Source organism: Phragmites australis, chromosome 2 (genome assembly GCF_958298935.1).
Source record: "Phragmites australis chromosome 2, lpPhrAust1.1, whole genome shotgun sequence".
Lineage (NCBI taxonomy): Eukaryota > Viridiplantae > Streptophyta > Magnoliopsida > Poales > Poaceae > Phragmites > Phragmites australis.
In genome coordinates, this window is record NC_084922.1 from 23036097 (window position 1) to 23047267 (window position 11171).

The window sequence follows — 11171 nt, forward strand, 5'->3', positions numbered from 1 at the left end:
TAGAAAATAGTATATACATATTAGAAATTAATATATACATCTCAGTTATAACGAGATCAATATAGATCGAACCGGGAGTATGATTGGCATTTCTCAAAGCAAAAATAGAGGCTCATATGATCTCTACAGACCAAGATATCCACGGAAAGGATTTTTCTTTTATGATATCGGAAAGGATTAACAGTCAAGGCCAAGATGATTAACAGGAAACATAGTTGCTGAAACTTCCCAAATAACTGTGATGATATTAATAGATAACAACTGGAATCTCCCCTTTTTGGCTAGCATACACCAGGAATTTAAAATTATACACCAGGTTAATAATATCTAAAAATATGATTAAGCTTAACAATATAACAACAATCACATGCTATCATCCGTTAGCTATGTTTCACTATAGCAATATCAACCAAAATAATATTAAAGACTTCCTTGCAATATAAGGACGACATCCAAACGAATAAAGTAAAGACATCTATATTAGTGCATATGTTATACTTTTCCTCACCCTTACCCCTCCATGGATAGCGTAAGGGTGTGCGACGTACCCCTCCACAGACAATGTATGGCACTGTACCGGTATGGTCACGACCATAAAATGATGATATAACTTCCAATGCATAAGATATATATATATATATATGACAAGCTCCATGCATAGCAAAAAACATAACTTCCAAGATATGCGTAATACTTCAGGATAATAAACTTTGGATAAGTAAATATTAAGGAAACAAGCTCAAGAGTAATTGAAGGACATAATTTCTAATAGAGGTATACATGTCATGCTTCACATACGAGGAATATGAACAACTGTAAGAAAGAATATCTATCCCACTTCCTTTACTTGATCAGGTAAAACATTCAATCTTCGAAAGGTAAAAAGTAAGTAACACATTAGATCACATATCATTTAATAAATTATTAGTGAGTGTGGTAATTAAAAGATAGAGGTAATCAAATAACAAGTTAAAGCGTAGCCATCCGCTACATTCACTTGCCTTCACCAGTGATGAAGGAGGGCACTAGCTACAACCTAAAGCGGCACCACCTGAACAAACACACAATTTGCACCACAATGCCGCAATGGCAAGGAAAAAGATGGCACACACTTCTACACCCAAAAACCCCGCAACCCGACAATTTAAGGCTACAGAAAAACATCTACCACTTAGCTCACCAGACGCCGAGAGAGAACCTCCTCTAGCTAGGTCAAAAACTGAAGAACAAGACACAACACACGGTCTAACTCTCACCGGAGACCAACATCGATTAGCCAAAAACTCCTAATCTGCTTAACCAAAAAGAACAAAACCAATGCCATTGGAAAGCTTACGACAAGGCATACAACTTTCATTATAACCATACAATCAATTTCGACACTGGTTAGGCCTCAATTTAAATTAACCTGCTACTCACTAGCTGGACCAACAAACACCTATCCGACGACATGGACGACCGATCTTGACTATCTACAAGTGTCTAAGACTACGAAGAGGTCACTTTTGGAGCAGAATCACAAATCGGCAACAAAATCTAGTGAACTCGCGGGAGACCTCCATCTCTCTTCTTCTCCTTCTTCTTCTTCGTCTTCTTCTTTCCTCTTGCTCCTCCTCCTCCTCTCCTCCTTCTTCTTCTTCTTCCATAGCTAGCTGCCCCTTCCTCCCCTTTGTACCCCCTTCTCGCCCCTACACCCACCGGCCGACGACCAACGGCCAAGCGATGCAAAAGGGGCGGCGATGTAGCAGGGCGGCACTGCGCGGCTGGGCCAGTAACACTACGCAGAAGGGGCTAACGTTGGGCAGTGGGCGGCTAGGGTTGAGGGAGGCGGTTGGAGCCAGTCGAATGGGTGGGATCGGGGTGACAACCGATCTCACCCATCTTATTCTCTTCTTTTTTATTTTTTTTCTCAATCCAATGGTCTAGATTTATTGGGCTCGTTACGGCTTCACCAAGTGTCCATACAGCACGTTAGATAGCAAAATGAAATCATTTCGACGAGATCTATGCATCTATGATCTCTTATCTTCCATCAGAACAATGGTTCAAAATATCAAAATCGCACTCCTCATGAGTCCTGCGGTCAACTTTTTTTTTTTGGAAATTCCAGGGTATTACACTGGAGCTGCCCTTGGCCAGCATCCATCAAACGCAGAGGAAGAAACAATATCTAAGGTAAGTAGTACTTCTTCGTTCATCTGGTTCTCTGGTTAATTTATCCTTCTCATTTCTGTTGTATATTTGCAAAAAGTTATATACAAGGCCTTCAGTTTGGTTTTGGTTCCACTATAAAAAAACTATTTTTAAAAAAAACTCAGGGTGTTTTTTCATAGGCAGCTCAAATAACAAACTGTCTCAGCAGGCCTATGTGGTTTAGGACCGTCTATGGAAATAGGCGACTACTTATGACAACCGTCTGTGCAAATAGGATGAATATCACATGTAGTTCCTTATGTGAACCGTCTGTGTAAAAGATTATTTATGTGAAATGTCTTTAAAAATAAGATGATTACTGCAGGTAGGTCATATAAGAAGTCGCATGTGTAAAAAGGCATTTTCAGAGGTAATGAGAATGATTTCCAGAGGCAGTTTTTATGTGAACTACCTCTGATAATAGATTAAAAAATTCATAACATTTTCATACGGAATTGGATAAGGATAAACTTTATATAAAAATCATAGCGCTCGACAAGATCTTCAACTGTATAGTTAAAAACTTTTTCATTTAAAATCATTATCATATAGTGAAATGTTAACCCATCAATAGTTTAAGCTATATTCAAATGGGTCTGTCCAGAACCTTAAACCTTAAAAGGAGCAGACGGAGAATAATCATGCACAAACCTCAAAGAGGAAGCACTCTTAAGATAGGTTTTACCCCCATTAGTAAAGACATGTGGAAATAGCTCCCTTTCCTGCATCAGTTTTTGTCCTTTTAGAGTCCTCTCACTAAGATCAGACTCAGACGTATATTTTGCTTTGTCATTATTTAGTAATATGATAATGAATTCAAATGAAAAAGTTTTCAACTATAAATTTGTGGATCTCGTAGAGGGCTATAATTTTTATATAAAGTTTATCCTCATCGACTTCAAATGAAAAAGTTATGAATTTTTTAACATATTTTCACAGGCGGTTTCTTATATGAACCGCCTCTGGTAATAGGGTGATTTCCAAAGGCGGTTCATATAGGTTGCAAATATTCATAACTTTTTCATACTAAGTTGGATGGGGACAAATTTTATATATTATAGCCCTCGACGAGATCTACAACTTTATAGTTGAAAACTTTTTCATTTAAAATCATTTAGATATCCAAATAATCATTTAAAATTTCAGACAAAAGAGATCAAAAAGATTACTTATACTATTAGTATCAGTAGTATTTTTGTAGTGAGATGGTAAAATGTATCGCGCAAGCTGAGATATCTTGAGTTCGAGTGCCACAAATCGCATGTACGCATATTTCATGCGAAAAATCGCATGACTTGTGACTTACGACGTCCGGGTTCCTCGGGTGCAAAAAATCGCTTTTTGGGGGCAAAAATATAAATTCTAGAAATTGATTACCATAAGAGAACTACTTAAAGAACTGCATGTAGAAATCGAATTACCAGAGACGATCTGCTTAAAGAACCGCATGTGGAAACATATTATCACATACAGGAACCGTCTGTGGTAATATGTTTCCACATGTGGTTCTTTAAGTGAATCGTCTCTGGTAATAGATTTTTACAGGTTGTCTCTTTTGTGCCTGTGAAAATCGTCTATTTTTATAGGCCTTCGACCAAAGACGAATAGCTAAACGCTTGTATAAATAAATTACCACTCATTACTGAAAATAATTTTTGTAGTAGTGTTCCAACCCTAGTTTTTTTAGATGGGTTCCAACTCTAGTTTGGATCTTGTTTATTGGCTCTCATTTTGTTTGAAAAATACGCATGTACACACGCTTCCATATCATTCATCTCTCTACTGTCTTTCCCAAACCCCTCCCCCACGACTAACACCTCTCTCTCAGACACATACACAGTCTTCGATTATTTGCAGGTATCGATGTGTGGGTGTGGCTATTTAGTTTGTGCGATTGGAACAAATTTTGTGGATCTAATTGTTCGAGCAATTTAATCGGCGGACAGAATTCCTCAATGATCATAATACTGTATGATTGCCGGTGTTGTTCTGTTTTTCTATACTTTCATTGTGTCCCTTTCCTTTCCAGCTCTCGGTGTCATAACCATTTCAACTGATTCTCTTCACCTCGCATCGATTTGTTATTTCTTATACTTTCAATAAAATTTTGATCTCGCCAAATTCCTTTGCTAGGATCTACAATCACTAGCTTTGGTTTAATTTGTTTTCCACTCCATTCTTTCTTACGTGCCCCTACTTTCAGATTAATGGAATTGAGACAACTACATTTGGCATATCATTGTTCCTTGAGGTTAGTATAGCGTACTCTTATATAATGAGGCCCAAAATTTTAATTTCGCAGAGGAGTGCAACAGCAAAGCTCTTGTCTTACTATCACAATTCTACAATAGTTACATATGTGTCTAAGTTATCGCTCTCCCCTGTAATTTGTTGCGTGTTTTCCTGATTGCCACAATTCCATTTCAACCAATTGGGCATCCCAGACTTGTATGATTCTTAGTCCGATGTCAGATTGCAGATTTTTTCTTAGGATTTAACAACCGTCTGTGATAACCCATTTTGAAGGGTAGTATGTGTTGGATTTGTACTTGTGTTTGTCATTATCTTCATGACCGGCAGTTAGTGCTCCATCCTTTAAGCTCCGATACTACAGTCCTCTCGCTGGCCCTTCTCTTGCTCCCATACTGCATCCTGCACTCCTATCTTAATTTGCATGGCTGATCTTGGAGACCTTTGCTCCTTCCCTCGCATATAAATCACTTGTTCTTCACCCCTTCATGTTCTTGTCCCAGTCATATTATGCTGCTGTGCTGCTTGATGACTCGACCAAGCTGGCATGTCATCATGTAAACCATTGAACACAGCTATTGACACTTTAAATAAGCTTCTTGATGAGCAGGACCTTCGGTTGATGACCCCACTGCATACCACACATCATTGATAGTACCCTCCAATATCTCACCTTCACTACTCATCGTCTCTTATGCTACGCAATAAATTTGCTTGCACATTCATGACCTGCGTGAACGCCATCTCCTGCTGGTTAAGCGAGTTCCGAGATATATCAAGGGAACTCTCCACCACCATCTGCAGCTAAACTGATCATAGCTTCTTAATCTAGTTGCATACACCATGCTAAATGGGCTGGATGCCCTGATACCAAGTGCCAAACACCTGGTTAGTGTACCTATATTAGGGACAACTTAGTGCATGTGCGAACTGCAAGTCTAGAACAAAGCTCCAAGTCCGACCTCATGTTGCGTAACAAGACGTTAAACTATGCACTTGTATGATTCAAAACACTAGGGTCTGTTTGTTACCCACTCGGGTGTTTGAGGCCTGTTTACTTGTCTGGCACCTAATTTTTTTAACACACACACTAACCCCCTCCACTAATGCTATTACCCAGCCGCTCGCTGGCGAGCACCCCTGTGAGCCTAAGCCTCTACTCGTGCCTCCACCACCACCGTCCTTAACTCCAGCAAGCTTCCTCCTCGGCACCCCCACCTTCCTCGTCTCTGACGGCTACCCATCGCCACTTTCCGCCACCACCCTAACCTGGATCGCCATGACACTCCCACCCCGACACCACCCGACCGGTGGTCCTCCGCCGCCACCACCAGCCAGCCTACCACCCTTGCCTTTCCTCTAAGCACGCCAATCTCTGGTCAAAACCCTACCCCAAACCCTAATCTCGCTGGACCCTCACCGGAGTTGGTAAGACGATACAAAACTAAAACGCAGCACGCATTGCACGGCCACAAAATCAAGCGGCACAACGCCCACAAACGCTCGAGCAACATTGTCGCAGCCGGCACCCAGAGCATTGACACGGCTACAATAGAATGACTGCATTGTTCCGTCCGGCAATTGGAAGAGTCGAGCTGTGCCGGAGTTTTGCGCGTGCATCTGGGCGCTTGTATGTTCAACATGTTTGCCAGTTGGATGCTAGCGTGTAATAGACTTAGTGGGTCCATGGTGGCAGACGCGAAGGGGATAAATACTCTATAACAGAACCATTGCTTGGTAGCGAAGAAAGAAAAAAATGAACTCCTCCCCAAACTCTATCTCTTCTCTGCATCTTCTTTGTCTCTGGTGATTCTTCAATCTCATTGATGTTACACTGGTATCATAGCTCCCATGTTTCCTCGACAAGCAAGTTTGGCAAAGACTCTGATCGATGCGAGGGTTGTGCGGCGCTTGTCCACGCGTAAAATCCCTAAGCAGCGACCGGAATCTTCTGCGGTGGTGACGACGGGAGTCCGGATTCAGGCTTGGGTTGCTCGACTCATTTGTGCGTAAAATCCCTCGGCCCATCTCCGGGCCCAGGCGACGGTATACCCCACAGAGGCATATTAGCAAGGGATTGCATCCCGGGTTGACCTATCAGACATTTTTGCTCAATTTGGAGGAGAGTTTACGATGATGCGTGCCAAGCCCAGCGTTCAAGTCCGGCAAGTCGTGGAGGCTATGGATGACTTCGAGAAGCGACTGATGGAGTGACTGCAACAAAAGCTGGACCAGATTGAGCTTAAGACGAATCATGTCGAGCAGATGAACGTGTGGTTGGAGGCGTTGGACTCGAAGGTTTTTGCTCAGGTGGAGCATCTCGGTCAGTTGCAAGCAAAAGTGGATTTATCAATGGTCTCAATCGGCAAAATTCAAGAGGATCAGGAGATAGTAGTAGCCGCTGATGTGCTCAAAAGGGCTACCTCATCATCCTCTCTTGCGCTCCCAGCCAAGGACGATATCGTGGGTGAGCATCCCTTCGTCAGAACCTTTCCACCACCACCACCTCCTCCTCCGCCACCATACCGTCCTTGCGTGATACTCACATAGGTACCTCTTCTCATCCACCTTCCTCATCTAGTCGACCATGGCTACCTAAAATGGAATTTCCAACATTCGATGGGTCTGATGTTTGAATTTGGATTGACAAGTGTGGGACCTTCTTCGAGTTATATCAGATTTCTGCAGGGTTCCAGGTACCAGCAGCTACCATGTACATGTGTGGCAATGCAGCCCATTGGTACTAGACTTTCAAATTGGATAACAATTGCATCTCATGGGATCAGTTGAAATATGCATTGTTGGCTGAATTTGAACCTTACATCCACCGTGATAAGGTCACTGAGTTGTTGCTGCTTAAACAAACTAGCTCTGTTGATGACTATAAGAGGTAGTTTGAGGCATTAGTTTATCATATTAGGCTCTATGAGCGATCACTCAGTGAAATTGTGCTGGTTTCTCAGTTTATTTTGGGATTGAAAGAGGAGTTGCGGTCTGTTGTTGAAATGCAATTACCTGAATCAGTCAGCAGAGCAACTCAATTTGCTTATATTCAGGATTCTGTGCTAGACAGACACAAGAAGACTACCATCAAACAACCCCATGCTAAGAGTCCACCTATACAGCACAACTCCACTAAAAGTGACACTAAGCAGTGATGGAAAACTGGTGAATTGTGGAAGGCCAAATGATTGAAGGAATACTGTAAAGAAAATGGTCTGTGTTATCGTTTTGGTGACAAATATTCTCCAACCCACAAGTGCTCTACTCTAGCTGAGAGCCAAGTGCATGCCATGGAGGTCACCTCTCATGATGGAGGCCAAGTTTTATCTGAAGAGATTCTAGACACATTGGAGTGTTAGGACCTTCAGCAGGAGTCGTCTGAAGCCTTTCTGTCATTGAATGCCATTTCAGGCACTAAGCATCCCAAATCCATTCAATTGAGAGCTTTGGTGGGCAATCAGGTATTGCTTATTCTTGTGGATTCTGGAAGCAATCACACCTTTCTCAGTTCTCACATGTTGGACAGGATCAATCAATTCCTTATTGCCATACAGCCTTTGAAAGTGAAAGTTGCAAATGGAACCATACTTTCATGTGACACTGAAGTATTTGAATTGAGTTGGTGGATCCAGGGTCATACGTTTACTCATCCAGCAAAGGTACTTCCATTGGGAGGATATGACCTTATTCTAGGGATGGATTGGTTAGAAAAATTTAGACCCATGACTTGTGATTGGTTATGCAAGTGGATTGAATTTGAGTATCAAGACAAGCTGGTCCAGTTACAAGGTGTTCTTCCTGAAACTTCTTCTCAATTGTTGGAAGTTCATTCTGAACAGCTGACCAAATGGTATACTGGAAATGATATTTGGACAATAGTGGTTCTCAAACCTGAAGATTCACACATTACTGTTGGTCCAAAATCACTACCCCCTTCCATTCAGGTAGTTCTCCACAAGTACCAATCTATCTTTCAGGAGCCCACTGGATTACCACCTAAGCGTGTGTATGACCATGACATCTCCTTGATACCTGGATCCACTCCTGTTAACAGCCGACCTTACAGATACACCCCATTACAAAAAGATGAGATTGAGAGACAAGTAAATGTTATGTTACAAGCTGGTATTATAACACATAGCCTCAGCCCTTTTGCTTCTCCTATTTTGTTTGTCAAAAAGAAGGATGGCTCATGACGGTTTTGTGTGGATTATAGAAAGCTTAATGCTCTCACCATCAAAAACAAATTTCCAATGCCAATTGCAAATGAACTCTTTGATGAGATTGTTGAGGCACAATACTTCACCAAGCTGGACTTGTATTCAAGGTTTCATGAAATCAGAATGGTGAATGAGGATGAACCAAAAACTGCATTTAAGACTCATCATGGCTATTTTCAATTGAAGGTAACACCTTTTGGGCTTACAAATGCACCTGTAACCTTCCAGTGCCTTATGAACAATATCTTTGCTCCATATTTGAGAAGATTTGTCTTGGTTTTTATGGATGACATTGGTATCCAACCTTCCAGCAAGACATTGGAAGAACATATCCAATATTTAGACTTAGTCTTTCAGACTTTGCAGCAACAACAATTGTTTGTTAAAATTAGCAAGTGTTCTTTTGCTCAAACCCAATTAGAATATTTGGGCCACATCGTCTCAATCTAGGCATTTCTACTGACCCTGCTAAAACAACTGCTATAGTACAATGGCAAACTCCCACAAACTTCACTAAACTGAGGGGCTTCTTGGGCTTAACCGGCTACTACAGGAAGTTTGTTAAGCATTATGCCATTATTGCCAAACCATTCAATGATTTGTTGCTGAGGAAAGTATTTGAATGGACCCCAGTAGCTCAATCTGCATTTCAGCAACTTAAACAAATAATGAGTATTACACTAGTTTTGGCAGTTCCCAATTTTCAGAAGCAGATTGAGTTGGATACAGATGCCTGTGATACTGGGATTGGGGTTGTGTTAACCCAAGATGGTCAGCCTTTGGTTTATTTCAGTAAGGCTTTAGGTAGTAAAAATCAGCAACTCCCTACTTATGAGAAAGAATTTATAGCTATTATGATGGTTGTGGATAAATGGAGATCCTATTTGATGAGGGGGCCTTTCATCATTAAAATAGACCATAAAAGTTTATGTCATCTCAATGATCAACAGCTAACTACTGACCTCCAAAAGAAGGCTATGACCAAGCTTATGGGCTTACAGTTCACTTTCCAGTACAAAAAAGGAGTTGAAAACAAGGCTGTTGATGCCTTCTCTCGATGGCCATTTCTTTGAGCTGCAAGCCATTTCAGTCTGTAAACCAAAATGGATAGAAGAGGTGACAAATTCTTATTACACCGATTCACATGCTCTTCAATTGTTATCAGAATTATCCATTGATTCTCCTAATAACCAAGGATTTTCACTAGAATTTGGTCTCATTAGGAAACATGGCAGAATTTGGATCAGTGCCAATCCCGCTATGCAGACTAAAATCATAGTAGCTTTTCATACTTCAGCCATGGTCACTCTGGTACACACACCACATATCAACGAATCAAGAAATTGTTTGTTTGGTCTGGTATTAAATCTACAATGGAAAACTTTGTGAAGCAGTGCAAGATATGCCAACATGCTAAGCATGAATATTGCAAAACTCCAGGCCTCTTACAACCCTTACCTGTGCCAGACAGTGCATGGAAAGATTTGTCAATGGATTTTATCGAAGGATTACCAAAGTTTGAAGGCTTTTCTGTTATTCTTGTTGTGGTGGATAGATTCACAAAGTATGCACACTTCTTACCATTACAACATCCCTTTACAGCTCAACAGGTTGCAAAACAATTCTTGAATAACATTGTCAAGTTACATGGGATTACTCACACTATTGTGTCAGATAGAGACAAGATTTTTACAAGTCAATTTTGGCAAGAGCTCTTCAAATTATTGGATACAAAATTACAGTTAAGCACAGCCTACCATCCTCAAACGGATGGGCAAACCGAACGCATTAATCAATGTTTGGAGATGTTCTTAAGGTGTTCTGTTCATGATTGTCCAACCAAATGGATCAAATGGATTGCTTTGGCTGAATTTTGGTATAACACCAGCTTTCATACATCTCTCGGTTGTTCTCCCTTCAAAGCACTCTATGGTGTTGATCCAAACTTTAGAGTTGTTCCCACTCTCTCATCCTTAGAGAATCGGGATGTCAATGCTATGTTGCAGGAGCGACATATTTTTTCTGAACTTCTCAAAACCCACTTACACCATGCTCAGAACAAGATGAAGCAACAAGCCGATACACATCGTTCTGTTAGGACCTTCCAAGTGGATGAGAAGGTACTCCTCAAGCTCCAGCCATATGCTTAATCATCGGTTGTCAACGGGCCTTATCCAAAGCTATCATTTAAATACTTTGGTCCATTTGAAGTTCTTCAATGCATTGGTCCTGCCGCGTATCGCCTCAACCTTCCCAAGCATTGTAAGATCCATCCGGTCTTCCATGTTTCTCAATTGAAACCTTTTATTGATGACTATTCTCCAATCTATAATGAGTTACCAGATCAGGTGGACCTCGGAGCTCATAATCTGCAACCTGAAGCTATCTTAGCCCAACCGATGGCGACTTAGGAGGACTATTATGTAGTGCGCAATCGTTATCTGCAGGCTTCAGCTTGGGGACAAGCTGCCACTCAAGGGGGGAGCACTGTCGCAGCCCGCGCCC